Source organism: Pseudopipra pipra, chromosome 11, assembly GCF_036250125.1.
Source record: "Pseudopipra pipra isolate bDixPip1 chromosome 11, bDixPip1.hap1, whole genome shotgun sequence".
Lineage (NCBI taxonomy): Eukaryota > Metazoa > Chordata > Aves > Passeriformes > Pipridae > Pseudopipra > Pseudopipra pipra.
The window spans coordinates 2,254,560-2,271,254 of record NC_087559.1 but is presented as its reverse complement, the minus strand read 5'-3'; the positions used below and the strand labels follow the sequence as shown (position 1 = coordinate 2,271,254).

At 42.7% G+C, this 16,695-nt stretch overlaps 1 protein-coding gene across 3 annotated transcripts in view; it reads left to right on the top strand.

The window, feature by feature from the left end:
- LOC135420128 (contactin-4) overlaps positions 1-16,695 on the top strand; it is a 283,517-nt gene that overhangs the window by 117,898 nt on the left and 148,924 nt on the right. The window contains exon 1 of one of the 3 annotated variants that reach the window (XM_064667146.1): positions 9,124-9,256. The exons of the other annotated variants lie outside the window; for them this stretch is intronic. The gene's annotated coding sequence lies outside the window, so the exon portion shown is untranslated. Of the gene's footprint in view, positions 1-9,123; positions 9,257-16,695 lie in introns of those variants that run through there. 3 annotated transcript variants of the gene reach the window in all.

Sequence of the window (16,695 nt, the reverse complement as noted above, 5' to 3'; positions counted from 1 at the left end):
TTTGTTCCCCTTTTGTGTTCCCCCCCAACAGGATGTTCCAACATCCCCAGGGCTCACTAGAAGTGCAGCAGGATAAATGCTAAACCTGTTATTTCCGTCTCATGCCAGTAATTCAGGTTTACCTCACATGTCTTCTCCAGCTCTAATTGAGGCAGTTTTGCATAAAGTAGATGCTGTTAGGATGAAATCAGGAGAACCAAGTGACACCCAAGTGTCATTCAGAGTCAGACTGGCCATGGTGACACATCCCCAGTGCCTTCAGACACTTTTCTGAGGATTAAGAGCAGTAAATGCACCACCTACAAGAGACTGTTGACCTGCTGATCCTCTATCACTTTTGTGTGGCCATTTATCACAGTATAAAGCTTAGATAAAAACCCCTCATGCACTTGGTAACATTTTCATCTGCCCTCAATGTGTTCCTTCATTATAAATCTCAGTGTGACAATGCAAATTAGCTCCATGATTAGTTTTGTTAGGTGTGTGATGGATGGCAAACTGAAATGGATCCTGGAAATATATTTATAAATTGAAATTTTGAGCTAGTATGTTTTTATAATATATAAGAATTAAGTTTTTCAAGTGATTCTTTGCCACACAGTGGCACACACTCCATTTGAGTGGAGGCAAATGCTTGGGAAACAGATACCTCTCCAAGGGCTTTGGTGCCCAGTTTTAGCTCTGGGTGACTGAAGGTTATTGTGCAGGAAATCCTGCAATATATTTTAATGGCAGAATGGTATTTAAAAGGGCCACCCTTTGGCTACTGGAGAGAAAAGCTCAGAAAGGAGGGAGATGTGCAAACCAGTCTGAGGGGGTTTTTTGCACGGTTCCCTCTCTGGATAAAAGGAGGATTTGTGGTTCCACATCTGATTTATTTCAGGAGCTTTAATGTCTCTGATAACTTCTGGGGATGGGAGATATTTGAATTTTCACGAGTGCTAGAACAGAGCTACCTGAGTCCAGAACAAAGGCTGCTCCATCTGCTGGCTGCACAGTCTTCATGAGCCAAATCCTGGAAGTTTTACTCAAAGCTCAGTGCAGTCTAGAAGAATTTGCAGGTGTGGATCCTTTGCAGGTTCTTGCTTCTCCACATTCCGCCCTGCCCTAACTCCAAGCAATATTCCTGGGAACCCTTCCTCCCGGGTGAAGCGAGCCAGGGGACACATGAGGTGACACAAGACACAGGGACAACATCTCTGCAGGAATTCCTGTCTGCAGAGCACCCAGGGCTGAGAAGAACAGAGGAGGCAGCTTTTGGCAGGCAAACAGAGGGATTCCTCCCAGGAAAAGGGGGGGGTAGGACAGGTGAGGTCTTTCCTTTGGAAATGATTTCATCTCCTTTTCTCCTACCAAATGAACCCAAAGTAGAGGTTCAGCTGGTGACCTGCAATTTTGGAGGCTTCCTTGTGGCTCAGCAGACCTTTAGTTGCATCTTGTCTCTCATCAGCTGTGTACTCTGGCAATTAAAAGACGTGCAGCAATTAAACTGTCTATAATTATCCGTGAGATCACGCCGGCTTTCTGGGCATTAGCCAAACAGCACATTTAACAATCACTTACACTTCAAATACCCTAATCAGCAATTATCTCAGATGCATAGGCTGAAGAATTAGAGATTCAAGGTCTTGTGTGCTCGAGAAAGTGAACAAAAGTAATTCCATAGGATAGAGCCTTCCCTCCTTCCACAGTCACGGCATGTGTGGGAGTAACATCAATCCTAACTTTGATACCAGTGCATTAACATCAGCTTCAGTTGAAGTGGCTTTTAGGAATGATGGAAACAACTGGCTGTCACAATATTATAGAAACTGAGTGTGGGCACCATCTCTGGTAATAGATAGTTTGGGATTCTTAGATATAAAGGCACAATAAATAATCCAAAAGGGACAAATCGTTCATCTCTGTGTTGCCATGCTGAGACTTGCTGACTTGCATTCGCTATTCCTTGGCTTGCAGCTTTGTCTTTTTACAGATTATTTCTCTGTTATGAAATGAAACATTTGCAGATTGAGAAAAAATGCCCTTTTTTGTTTTGGTGGAGTGATGAACCAGTTCTCTTAACAGCTCAATATTTTCTGATCATCTCAGAAATGTTATTTGTTGGAGTGTTAATGGAAGAGAAATGCAGGCAGCATTAGCAGGATGAGCTGTGCTGAGCATCACTGGTGTGTCTTTGATGACTGGGATCCATTTGATAAGTCAACAAAGATGTAAGAGGGAATAAATCTACCCCTTCATGACCGTCATCTTTATATAGTCTAAAATAACACATAGGGTAATTTTCCTTCTTTTTCTAAACCTAAGTGCTTTTTTGTGGATCTTCAGTCTGATTTTTTCACTCGTGCAGAACATACTTCCAGTTGATAGCTCGCATCTTTTATGGGAGAAATTGCTGGAGCTGAGTAATTAAAGTTATTCCTGACTTCTCTTATTTACTGGAAATGACTGAGCTGAATCATAAAAGACTGAGGATTGTACTTGAAGTGGTTTCCTGTATCCTTTGCTCCCAGCGAGTAATTCCTTAATAGCACATCCACAACAACAACAGAGAACATTCTGGAATGGAATCTGGCCCTTGACTTGTGTTTTTTATCCTGCATCCTTGCCATGACCCAGCTGAATTATCTCTGGGAGATGGACCCCAAGCCAGTGCTGCTTTGCCATTTTGTTTTCCAACCCCCTTCTGTCTCTTTTTGCTTTTTAAAATCTTATTTAAAATCGAATGTTTCCATAAAATTGTAGTTCTGTTTTGCCTTCTGTAACCACCTCATCCTCCTTTTTGCATGGTCCACAATTTCACCTTCCCATCTTTAACAGGGTGGAACAATCAGCGAGCATCACCTCTGACAGGCAGTGCAGCCATTCCCTGGGGTGACAAAAATATGGGTGAACAAATAAAAAACAGCCACATTTTACTGTCCCACAGGGTGGGGGCACTATGGCCCCTCCAGCCTTCTCCCCTCATTTTGGTGGAGGGGACTTAATTTGTGTCCAAGGGGTAAAGGACCTTATTACCACAAAAATCAGTTTTTTTCTCTGCAAACAGGGATGTTTTGTGAAAAAAACAGGTTTCTGTGAGCTCACCTTGGTACGTGGGGGGTGTTCAGCCACTTAAAAATAAACTGAGAAGCAGAACTGCAGATTGTGATGCTTGGTAGAGTTTATTAATCACAGGGTTGTTTTGTTCCTCACCTGGATTCCTCAGTTATTTTTCATAGGCTCCCAGAGTGGTTTGGGTTGGAAGGGACCTGAAGGATCCTTTAAGATTTAGCTCCAACTAGATATATAGAAATACAGATATACTGTGCTCCAACTGGTTATATACCAAGTTCCAGCTTGGTCTAGTTTATTAATCACAGGGTCAATTTTTCCTCACCTGGGTTCCTTAATTATTTTTGTTTTAATTCTTTTCTCTACCAAACTATCCAAGAGCATTGGCTCCTTCAGGGAAGGACAAAAATGACACTGCAGAGCTGATTTACTCCCAACAGGAAAATCTATCCTTGATCAGAGAGACACAAATTCTGAAAACATGAATTTGGATAAACAGGAGGGTTTTAGAAAATAGGCATAAGTTTGCTGGGTGTAAAGGTTCTTTTAGGGAAAAAATTCCTTCAGGAATGGAATGACCTTGGCTTTCTAAAGCAGGTGTGGGAGTGAGCACATCCAGGGATAGGTGATAGCGCCCAGAGAAAAAAGAATTTCTGGGAGAATTGTCCACAATTTTGTTGTGTTTGTGTCAAAATAAGTAACTCCTTTCTCCCTGCCAGTCTGCCCAGGCATTGCCACAATGCTCCAGTATTGGAACCATCCATTGCTTTAAAGAGCCTCACAAAATGAGGGATTTAAAACACCGTGAGCTGAGATTGCTGTGGTTTGTTTATCAGCCTCCAACACTTTCTTTTGAATAGCTTAACGTAGTTTTTTCCCCCTTTTTTTTTTTTCCCCTCCTCTCATAGTGTTCTCCAGCACAGGATCCATCAGTTCCTGTTCTGTTGGTGTTCCTTATACATATGGAATGATTTGATAATGAATCCCTGCTTTCTTTTGAGCAATGTGTCTCTTTTATTGCACTGAATTCCACCTTAAAGAAATCATTGAGACATCACACAATTTAAAGTTACAAGTCTTCCTGTCTTTGATAGGCTGTTTCCAAGGGAATACATCCCAACAGGGATAGACAGAGCTGGAAGGAATCCTGTTTACTAATTACTGCCACCATTTAGAAACAAATATGAGTCACAGGGAACCACAGTGAATCCAACCCAAGGAACAATAAAAAACGAGTCTGGATAATTGCTGAGGAAATGAAGGCTGAATAGAACTTAAAGGCAATTAAAGTCTTTATTTCCATTTTATTATGGAATAAATACTTCAGGATATTTTCATTTGCTTCACTTTTTGTTTGCTCTTGGGGTCTGCTTGTTAATGTGACTGGGATGTACAAGAACTCCTTAATTAACCTGTTTTTGTGGGCATCTCGTGGTTTCTATGAAATATGTGTGCTGACAGCTCTGTAACAATAAGACAAATAGAAATGACAGATTTGTAAGCACTGGTCAACCAAAAACTGTTCAAGAAATGCAGTTTTTGAATTATTGGGCCAGGCTTCTCTGCAAATTGGAATTCAGTTCAGTTAATTGAATTCACTGGATCTATGGCAATTTGCATAAAGTCATAATAAAACCATGGTTATCTTTTAAAAAGCTGCAGTTTTGGAATCTTATGTTAAAAATGGAATAATACAACTTTTATTTTGTGATAACTGAATGCAGAAATATCTAATTGACACGGAAACAAAATTGAAACACGTATCTTGTTCTCAGTTACAAAGAAATTGGGATGCAATAATCCCAGGCACCACATTGTGTATGGATTGTATGGGAGCAGGATGTTTGTCTGTTTGTCTGTCACATCCCATCCTTTCCTGTATCTCAAATGAATGGCATTGATTTATTCCAATATATATTGCCTAAAGGAAATAATTGCTTTTGTTAAAGCCCTGGAAGCAATTTCCTTAAAGCAGTGATGGTTCCCATTTCCCCTGGCGAGCGGGGAGTGGGTTGTGCTGAGTCTGGGATCTGTGTCCTTGGGCATCCTCTGGGTTGGGGGTGAGCGATGTGCAAGTGGCCTCCAGGTTTTTCCTTCATCAGATCAGCTTCCCAACCTTTCCTGGAGCGTTTCCCACCATCTGTGTGCTGTGTTTGTGTCCCTCCCCACGTGTGTAAATTCAGTTCCTGCACCCACAGTGCCTCGTGTCGTTCCTGGGCTGTGTGAGAGGGTTTCAGTGCATCTTTATCTGTTCAGAAGGACCGTGGGGAAAGAATCTGTTTGCTTAAAAATAAGTGGCAATTAAGTATTTGTTGCATTGACCTTAGGAACTGGTGGATGGGATGCTTAAATAAAACATGTAAAGCAATAAACCTGCAGGTTCTGTAGGAGGAGGGAACATTTCTGCACTGCCCCCACTGCAATAAAATGATGAGAAACTGCATTTTCTGTTGATGTCTTTGAAGGGGAGACTTGAAGAAGAGTCCACTCCACAAAGATTAAACCTGCAGTGAGAGTGAGTAAGGGAGAGTAAGAGGGAAGAGAGGTGATGCTTCCATCCTGTGCACTGTTCAGTGGGGCTGCAGAGTCTCACCAGCCCTCAGCACAGGCAGCATCCTGCTTAATTACAGGGACTTCTCTAATCATCTTTCAGCAGAGACAGAACCATCGCCTGTGAGCAAGTGTAGGTTTCATTTGGCATTTTTACCCTGGATATCAGCAGGTTTGGAGCGAGCAGGGTGGCTCCCCTGGGCAGGAGGGGTGCCTGGGGAGGGCTGGGCACTGCTCCCTCCCAGGGGGCTGCTGCTGGTGGTGCCCAGGGCTGCAGAGCAGCGAGGCAGCCTCCCTGCACATCCCAGGTGAGGCACAGCCCTGGGGACCAGCCAGGGACTGACAGCGAGTCCTGTGTGAAGCAAAACAGGGCCAGTTCACCCCGAGCATACCTGGATGTACGTTTTCGTCCACGGCCCCACCAGCTGCTCTTGGGTCTCTGTTCTGCTGCTCTTTGCTGCATCAGGCTGGTGAGACAGAATCATCTGCTCAGAGCTCAGCAGCTCCTTTGCTTTGCTTTTACAGGCACGGAATTGATTCCCTGAAGGAAGTTGCCCATCCTGTTGACCAAAGGGTTTGTGCAGCAGTGAAAGATCTCCTTGTGTAGGATGGCACTGAGTCATCTCAGGCCAAGGCAGCAATAAAACTCTCCAAGAGCAGGTCAGCCAGGCATATCAGGGACAAGAGTGGGACAGATTCTTTGGCATAAGTAGGATTTTTCTGGCTGTTCCTTTCTCTGTTAGAATATAAAAGTTACCTGTGGACAGAGCAGCTGTTGACTGGAGCTGTCGGATGGAGGGTGGGACAGAGCAGTGCCCGATGCCTTTCTGTGCTTTCAAACTTTGTGGCTTTGCTGGTTGAATATCAGCAATATTGATTTGATTCATTTAAATGCTGAGGAGTGAGTTAAGAGAAGGATATGCTTTGCCTTGGCCAGGAAGACTTTTTGTGTTGGTTTCTGGGAGTGTTGTGAAAGCAGAAATTAGAGTTGTATGATGGATGGCTGGAACTTGAAATATTTGCTTTTCTCTTTAGAGATGTTTCCAGGTGCCTGGATGACCCTGTGCTTAATAAGATAAAGCATTAATATATATATATAGTATTTAATATAGGTCTGTGTATACACATATATTTATGTACATACTGTGAGCAATTTAAATGACTTTCAAAGGTGCATTAAGCTAATGCTGTGCTTACAAAAAGAGTTGTCATTGCACTTTAGCAGCACCCATCGATGGCTGAGAGCTGCACCACTCTCTTCCTTGTGCTTGATCCCTGTGCTGATCCTTAATTCAGCCTCCTGACCCAAGAGCAGGAGTCAATACCTCTAATACAAACTTTACATTTTGGGTGCTGCCCTGGTTTTTGCCAGGCTGGGCAATTTCTAAGTGGTCGTGGTGACATTTAAGATTGATAACAGGTATATGGATTTTTTGGGGACGTTGCACACTGTTAGGAAATGTCACTCTGCAGTTTCAGATGCTCTTCAAAACAGTTATTTAAATACTCTGTCCCTGGACTTTGTTTTATTCTGAGACAAAGCCTCAGAGCTTGGATTGGTCTTATATCGGTTACTGCACAAGTTATGAAATTCTGCAGTGGCAAAGGCAGAAAAGAGGAGATAATTTTTCTCCTGAATAGGCAAGAAGTCTCAAAGCAGAGAAGGGTGTGAAGCATGGAAGGGTCTCTCTGGTAAGGACAGGGTATATTCTCCTTAGGTTTGGCTCAGGAGACCAGCACAGGCAGAGCAGAGCAGCAGGATCTGGTTTCCTTTGTGCTCCAGATATTCCTGGAGCCAAGGAGCCCGAGGGGTAGAAAAAGGAAAATGTCCCATACAATGAGCAGACAGAGTGGAATATCCCTGCAGTGTTCTAGATGTGCCTCTGGAATGGGCATCCTGCCTGGCAGGGGTACCTGGAGTTGGACTGGGAAGCTTTCTGCTCCCATGGAAAACAGCAAGGCAGAGTTAAGCCTGTGTGAAAGGGATGGGGGAGATTTCCTGTTTTCAGCATTTTTTTTTTTCCTAATTGAAAGCAGAACTTGCCCTCATTTCAGAATAAAAGGCATCCCCAATGAGCACCAAGGAAAGGGCTGATAGGAATTATGATGATGATAATTAATTTTCTTAGAAATGTTGTAATTTCAGCATTTCTATAGTGATCATAAGCCAATGCAGGAAAGAATGGGGTTCTTACTGAGGTGTCAGACTGCTGCAAATATATACATTGGCCTTTAAAGGATCAATATTTGCATATAAAATATAAATATGTATCTGTATATACATATATTTTCCTTTAAAATAATAAATAAACCCCCACTGAGCTCCTGCTTCTACATTAAGAAGTCCAAAGCTTTTACATTAATACTTTTTTTTAATCTTGTTGCTGAAACACGACCCTACTGCCAAACTTTCTGAGCTCAACTAAGCAAAACTTTGCCACTATAGAGTGAATTCTCTGAATAATATTTTAATGCCTGCAGCTTTCTTTTACTTTAAAAAAATCAAGTTGATTTTGATGCTGGGACAAGCTGGGGGGGAACCACCTCCCTTTTTAATTTGCATTGAAGAGCAAAAATCCTGAGTGATAGTAGCCTTGTGCTGTTATTTATGGAGGAAAAATATGAAATATAGTTGAAAATCTTGGTAAATAGGTTGAAATCCCCTTGCAAAACACTTTCTGGCTTTTTTGAAAGGAAAAAAAAAATTGAATTATTAGAAAATGTTCCCCGTACTGTGCGTGTGGTAGCCAGTAACACAATTCCTAGAAAAGCCACCAGTGCATTTGAAAGCAAAGGGTTTGTGGTGGATCTGCAGCTGCTTGGAAGTGTGGAGGAGGGAAAAAGGGGAATTGGGAGAGAAAATCAGCCCTTGGGTCACTTGGGCAGCTCACAGGGGGTACCTGATGTGTGATTCCTGCTGCTGGAATCCTCTCTTGCAAGGGAGGAGAAAGATTGGGACAGGAGCCCCCAGCAGGTGGAAGAAACTATGAGATTATCGGCATTGCACTCCAAAGTAAGCCGTAAAAATTATTAAATGAAAGGTTTCTTTAAAGATTGCATAAAGAAATCCCTGGTGTTCTTAAACCCCCGAGGAACATAACAGAAAACAGTATTTTCTATATCCTTTAAATGCTTTATTGCACGTAATTTGAAGCCTTTTATTGCTGAGAGCGATTGAGACCGTCTCAGATTTTCTCTCTACTTTAGTTCTGGTAATGTCATTTCTGATTAAACTTATATGGTGGAGTATATTGAACCATGAAATAGTTAAATTTTTTATGAGCACAATAAAAACCCTATTGCTTTTGGGTTTCAAAGTATCAATAGCCTGAGCTGAACAGAGTCAGACCTAATTACCAGGAAGCAATGATGCAAGAGCTGCCCTTTTTTTTTTTTTTAGTGTGTTCTTTCCATCTTAGGAATGTACATCCATTTTAAAGCCAAGCCTCCTTCCACTCCCCGGGCTCAGTGATGACGGGGATCTTTGATTTCTTTAAGCTGTTAATTCCTGAGCTGCAATTTGACATATTGACTTCAGCAGCATCACACTTCTGGCTTGGAACCAGGATTTTTGGCTGTTCAGCTCAGTGGCACTTAGTTAATAGTTGCAGAGGTGCACAGACAGTTTCATTGGACCAGCTGTAAATCACAGGTAAGATTTGCCTGTATTTATTGCACAGAAAGGCTTTGTTAGAGCTCTGGTTACTACAATTAAAAGGAATGTATTCTCAAGGAAGCTGTAAAGCAGTTTGGCTTAGGCTGCACCAGTATCAGCCTGGTTTTGAGGGCGGAAAAACAGTGATTTAAAGTTAGAGTGAAGCATCAGGAGGAGACCAGAGGAATAAAGTGCAACTTATGGCGAGATATAAAGTGCAGTGGGGTAGATTTTAAAGGAGGTGGCAGAATTTACAGATGCTCACTATCCCAGGCACTTGGCAAATGGACTAAAGAAGGCAAATTTTAAGGCTTGCCAGAAGGAAACCCTATATCAGGGGATAGGACTTCAAGTGCTCTGCAAAGGAAATGTAAATAAGGCAATTTAGGGCTAAGAGGACTGTGGGCAAATGAAGTGCAGAGGAACAGCTTCTTGCTGAGGAGTGTGGCTGTGCTGTGTGTGTGGGGAAATATCGAGTATGGGACCACTGGGAGGAATTTGGGACCAGCTGTCACGAGCCCTGGTAAGTTCCTGTGTAAAGGGTTATGAAACTCAGATAATTTATAGAGGTAATTAATTGCCTTTAGCTGCTTTTTGGTGCTTAAACATGTTTAAAAAAATCCTGTACAAGCTAAAAAGTACAATAAAAAGCATATCCCATAAGCTGGAGGTAGGTGGTGACATTGGTTCCTGAGGTGTCCTGGGATTTGGCTGTGGAAAACGCAGGATCTTTGCTGTTTTCTGTGCAGGGATCACTAAGTGAGAAGAAATTGCGTGTCTGAAATACAAAATGAAAGTGTGGCAGCTCGTCCTGATGAGTGTGAGGGTTGTGAGAAGTCCTTCTACCAGACAAGGGCATGTTTGAGTGTGGGTGGTGCCTGCCCGGATCCAGGTAAATGTGTTCAGTGACGAGACCTTGTGCTTTAGTCTCTGTGCTGAAGAATCAGAGCCCTGTCTAGTTGAGTTACAGACACTAAAATGTATTTGCTGGATGCAGTGTTACTAATTAGTGCTGATAAAACCTTTCCCTTCCAGCTCTTTTAGAGCTCCAGATGTGTTGAAGTGTTGTTTGTCTCAGCCCTGGGTGTGTTTACTGGAGAGGGAGCTGCCCAGGGGATGCTGGGCAGGCACCTTCTGTGCCCTATTCCCTGCAGGGAAACACACTCTGTTGTTGTTTTAAGCTTCGAAAAAGAGAACACCTGGTGTGCCAAGCTCCAAATAAACACATATTGGAGGTAATAGGGAGTAAATATTAAAGGGAAAAACTCTCTGAGATACTTCTCAACAGATAGATCTGAGTGGATGTGTCACGTTGCACCTGTGATAAGAGATGTTATAAAATTACTCTGCTTTTCTGCAGCTTTCATTTTTATGGATTATTGTGTGAAATATGTGATGAACCTCGACTACCAACCTAGATTTTAATCAGGAACACAGAGTCGAGCCTATCCTATATTGCCATCTTGTAACTTGTCCACAGAATAGAACTGGTGTCCTGCCTGATAGAATCTGCAGCTTCCTGAGTTCTTTGCCTGAGTACAACAAAGCAGCTGCAGTTAATAAAAAGCTCTCAGTTGTCCCACAACTGTCTGGGATTGTTCTTTCAGCAACACAGAGAGATGACATTGGAGGGAAGGTGAGGGCAGAGCTGCTGAGCTGGGCAGAGTCAGCAACTGCCCTGCACAGAGCTGGAAATATTGCAGGGCTTCCTCCCTGGGCTGGAGGAAGAGAGTGGCACGAAGTAAAAGTCAGACCGTACAAGCTGTACAGGCTGTACAGGCTACACTAATAAAATTTAATATTTAATTTTTTTTAATGAAAAAATGGAATTGAGATTGCTGTGGACTGTGGAATTTGGGCATATTGTGTTGTGTGTGTACTTAAACATGTAACTTCATTTCTCTTCATAACTTTACAAGTGCACTGATTTGGGCAGAAAGCTTCTATTTTGAGCCAAATAGCTAAACAAGAGTTGTGTGAATTACTGTTGAATTAATGTGAATTTATGAATTGTCATGATGCTTTCTCGATGCTGAGTTTATTTTTTTATAACCCTTACACTGTGAAGGTCAACATTTGGTGTGGTTTTACTCAAAATGAAGGACTGGCTTCCAAAAAGATTATTTCAATTTTTTTTTTTAATTTTTTTTTTTTTTTTAAGCTGAACTCAGAAAAACTTAATAAATGTGTGTTGAGGAGCAGAAGGCTCCCCACTGTGGCTCCTCTCCCAGGTGTTTAGCACAGCTCAGAGGTTTTATGCAGCTGCAGGTTCAGTCACTGGGCACCAGTTTCAAACACAGCTTCTTTTTATCATTTCCATACTGGTTCACCCCTCCCTGGTTTCATAAATAGTTCTGGAAGTATCTCTTTTAAGTTTTTGCAAGTGGGGCATGAGAAGCTAATGAGGTCAGATGGCTGATGAACTTCCCTGCCTATAAATTATGGATTTGAGGAGGTTTGCTGAGGTTGTGTATCTTTAGCTGTGTGTGTGTGTGCTCACCCTCTGCTCTCAGGGGAGGGATGAGGGAGGGTCATTAAACCATAATGGTCTTTAGTGGAGTGGAAGCATCAGAGACAGAGCAGTGACCACATCCCAGAGTGAAGGAACAGGAAACAATTTAAACCCTCTTCAGAGGCTGCAAAGGGTAAACACCAATAATGTTGGATATGGTGGAGCCTCAAACGCATCCCGGGAAGGAAAATAGCTGGGGGGTCACAGAAATAAGGAAAACTGGGGTGACACTGTAAAAGCCATATCTCCTTTGAGCCCTTCCAGCTTCCTCTGGATGAGCAAGAAAGGCAGGAAGGATGGTGTTCCCCAAGGGAGAAATCACCAACTTTATGGAAGTTGAGATTCTAGTCTGTACTGTTTAAAATGAAAATACACTGTGTGGCTGTTTCTTAGGAGCCTAAAACGTCCTGATTATACGAAATGCCTCTTTCCCAGTATCAAATGGAGGTGGTATTTTAAGGTTAAAGACCCACACAAGAGGGTTAACGAGGGTTTTGCATTTTCCAGGCATGTTAACACTGCTGCAGCCTTAAATGTCAATTGATTAAAATATCTTTTAACCTTACATCAATACTAGAGTTTAGTGTGATTCTCCCACAGGAAATCTCTAGAGTGATCTCTGTGCTTGCTGTTAGAGTTTGCTTTGAGACTATTATTGCCTTAAATGCTGGTTTTTTCCACGTATTGCCTAGAAGTTACATGTTTAAAATTGTGCATCATCACAGTGTTTTTTTATTACAAAATGACATCACTATGAGAGCAGCAGCCAGGACTTCAGAAAACATCTATGAAGGATTTTTCCTCTGCTTTCCCTCTGGCACTGCAACCAAAATCTTGTCTTTCATACCCATCCAAACCAAATTACACCGATCTTTCCCCAGGCTGAGGTTGGTGATTGTAGCTGAGCATCATGATAGACTTGTAGTGGGTTACTCTCTGCCAATCCTCTAAAAAGAAATCTTTTGAAAAGTATATCAAGGTAAATTCTGTGAATGACTTTGTGAACTAAATTTGGGCCAGTTTGAAGTGTTGGGTTTTTGTTATCTTGGAGACATGTGAAAATATCCATCTTGCCTAAGGGTGGGGAAAGTCTTCTGCTCACTTTCAAATCCGAGTGGCTTGTAAGAAAGTCTCCTGCTGCAGCAAGAACCAAGAGGAGCCAGGAAAGAAAAAGTAATTTAAGGAGCTTTTTGTTCCTAAAACACACTAAAAAGTGCAGTTGTGAAGGCTGAGGGATGTATTGCAGAGCTCTGGAAGTTCCCTGATAAATTGTCTTTAACACCGAAGTTTGTTCCCTTCTGCTGCACTCTGCTCACTCATCCATCACTGGCACTGCTGCCTCCCATGTCCCAGGCCAGGCAACTGCTGGAAACATCTTTTTTATTATGCTAGAACCAAAAAAAGCCTTTTCCTCCAAATACGCCTGTCGTGTTTCTTACAAATGAATCAACGGGATGAGAAGTGAATAACCCTGTCTGAGTTAGAGACACAGAAAAGTTACTTGGTCTTGCAATCCTGTCTCGTTTGAAGTACAGTTTTTTGCTTTCCATCAGGACCTAAGATGTAAATTTAATTAATTAAGCTTTTTGTCAATTTGTGGCATTATAAACATTTGATGATAGGTTTTTCTTTTCCCAGGATGACAAATTTAATGTGCTTGTGTGTGTTACAGCAGGAATGTGAACATTATAGATGAACTTTTTGTCTTATTCTGAGTTGTTTTGAGTTATCCTTTCCTTCCAGTTCATACAGGATAAGTCAGTTGAGGCTTTGTGGTAACATTTCCTGGTTTTCCAGGGAAAGCTTTGGCAGTACAAGATCTCAGTGACAATTCCCTGACAGCAGGACCTGCTTCACTCCTTGGACTCAAAGCTCTGCTCTTGTGCTCCAGGGATGGGCTTGCCCAGCAAGAATTTTCCAGAAGTGCTTTGAGAGGTGGATAAAACAGGGTTTGTGAAAAAAAAACCAAACATAAAGTTTGGGGAGACTCTGTTGGTTGAGCCAAATGTTTTCCTGTCACTGCTCTACCTGGCTGTTCATGGGTTGAGTGTTGACTGTAACAAAACCTCATGGGGCTGTTCAGGCTCCAGGTGTTGTGCAAAGGTTATTTATGGATTTTTTTTTCAATCTAGAAAACATTTACCCAATTAAATCATCCCTCCTTCTCTGTGCCTGTGCAGGCCCCTCCCTCTCCCTGGTTACCCTGCTAATCAAGTTTATTCTTTGAGGCTTGTTGATGTTGTGAATGTTTTCTGCTTGGTATGTGGCAAAGCTAATCAATGTGATAATATGAATTCCCAGTAAAGGCTGAAATTCTTATCATTTGTCATATTTAAGTTCATTCCATAGAAGTGTGGACTGAAGGAAACAGAAGTGTTGGAATCCCTTGTGTGGCTTGTACTGCTTGTCCCAGACAGAACATGGTTTGTCACTACAAGGAATTTGGCTTGCTGGGGTTATTAGTAAGCTCGTGTTGTGGTGCTAAATAAGTGGTACTTTAAAGATGAGCTTAGAGGATGGGTCTGGCTCATTTATTTTCTTTATTTTACTGGTTTGGTTGTCCTTCAGTCCATTTAAATCCCCCTGCAGTGCCCAGCAGGTCAGCATTGCTGGGGGCCTCTCCCTCCATGCAAGTGTCCAGGAATATTTGGTATTATTTGATATCACCAGGAATTAGCTTCCTTTGTTTGAAACATGTGTTCAGAGCTCAGTTCTGCACTGAGTCCAGCTCTGGGGTCCCCAACATAGGAAGGCCTTGGACCTGCTGGAGCAAATCCAGAGGAGGCCCCAGAGATGCTCCCAGGGCTGGAGCCCCTCTGCTCTGGAGCCAGGCTGGGAGAGCTGGGGGGGTTCCCCTGGAGAAGAGAAGGCTCCAGGGAGAGCTGAGAGTCCCTTCCAGGGCCTGAAGGGGCTCCAGGAGAGCTGGAGAGGGACTGGGGACAAGGGATGGAGGGACAGGACAAGGGGGAATGGCTTCCCAGTGCCAGAGGGCAGGGAGAGATGGGATATTGGGAAGGAATTCTTCCCTGGGAGGGTGGGGAGGCCCTGGCACAGGTTGCCCAGAGAAGCTGTGGCTGCCCCTGGATCCCTGGAAGTGTCCAAGGCCAGGTTGGATGGGGCTTGGAGCAACCTGGGCTGGTGGAAGGTGTCCCTGCCCATGGCAGGGGGTGGCACTGGAGGATCTTTAAGGTCCTTCCCACCCAAGCCAGTCTGGGATTCCGGGACCATTTCCCTTCATCAGAGACGTGACAGTTCACCCAGTCCTGTCTGTCTCTGTGGAGCTGAAGCCACAGGCATGAGAAGATCAGCTCACCAGCCCCCATCACTTATCAGAGCCTGTGAAACATCTGCAGTGCTGCTTCCAGGCAAAAGAAAATTTCCTTGATGAAGTTTTTGCAATAAATTTTAAATGTAGGTCAGGATTCATGGAACTTGCCTGAATTTTTAACTGCGTTTAAATTAACCCCGTGTGGGTTTTTTAATGGTTTCTCTGAACTTTCTCAGTTGGCTGAAGGAACATTTCTGTGAAGGAAAATGTGGAAACAACCAGTGGTCATGTCTTCATCAGAATAAAATGAAATAGTTTCACAACTGAGTTTAAAGGCAGACAGAGCTCTCTGGAGTTAATTGATCTTTGTGTAGAGTTTAATATTCTAACAAACCTAGAAGTCTGAGGGCTGCTGGGCTTGAGAACTTCTGCAGAAGGGAGCAGACAGAAGGAACAGACAGATAAACTGAGGGACACTTAAAAGTAGCAACTTTGTAGACTGAAATTAAACATTTTTATATCTCCAGACTCAAAACAATTCAGTTTTGTCATTAACGCTCAATAGCGGTGCCTGCTGTGCCTTTACTGTGATTTTCTTTCTTGTGTGGTGATATAAAAAGAGCAGCAAGAGGAAGATATAATTCTCTTGATTGAAATATTTATTTTTACTTTTTTTTTCCCTATAACTTCTAGCTTACTTTGGGTATTTCATGGAGTTCCCCTTGATAATGTGACAGTCCTAAAATATATGGGAACGTGATGGTTGTGCCTTTACCTGCTGCTTTAGTTAAAATAAAATTAAATAAGAGCTCCTAGAAAAATGTTGGCTAAGGCTAATATTGTGTGTAGTTCTTTCTCAGTGGGTATCCTTTACACAGAATAGATTTAACTGAGTAATTTGATGATGCAGGTATTTATCATTTATTGTTCCTTCCATCCAGTGCCATTTCTATTATTTCCACTATCCTGTATTTCCATGATGGTCTTATCCAAAGCCTGTTGGAACTAACAGGCTTCCATTAGCACCAATGTTCTGTGTGTCTGGCCTTAAAATGGGCTATTTCTGCTCACTGGTTATAGCTACAAGTCATTGCTTTAAGTGTCTTAACAGGAGATAAATTAATTACTACCGTTGTAATTTAAATGGTACAATTTGTTTTATTGCATGCAGTAAATTCTCATCTAGCTCTTCAAAAAATCACTTTAATTTGTGGCAGGGGAGTAGTACCCTGACAGAATCTGGGTTTGTCCTCCTTGTTCCCAGCTGGAGTCTCAAACCACCCCTCTGTTGGATTTGGAATCTCCTGGCAGCTCTGGGGTGGCTTTGGTGCCTCCTCATGCTCCCTTTTCCTGCCCCAACTGTCCATTTTGACCTTGGTGCCAGGATTCTTCCCTGCTCTCCCAGGTTTCTCTCCTCCTGGGCTGTGTGTCAACCTCACCTCCTGATTTCTGCCTGCCAGCAGTGTTGTCCTTGGGAGAGTTTCCTTCCCAAGTCCCTTGTGCCCCTGCTGGGTTAGAACTGCTCTTCATCACCTGCTGTTAAACAGCCTGACTTCTAGTCCTGCTTTTAGTCTTGGCTTTATGATAATGACTTAAAAAAGGCTGAACAAGAAAAGCCTCAAACAGCACTAGAGCTGTTAGGGATCCACATCTTCC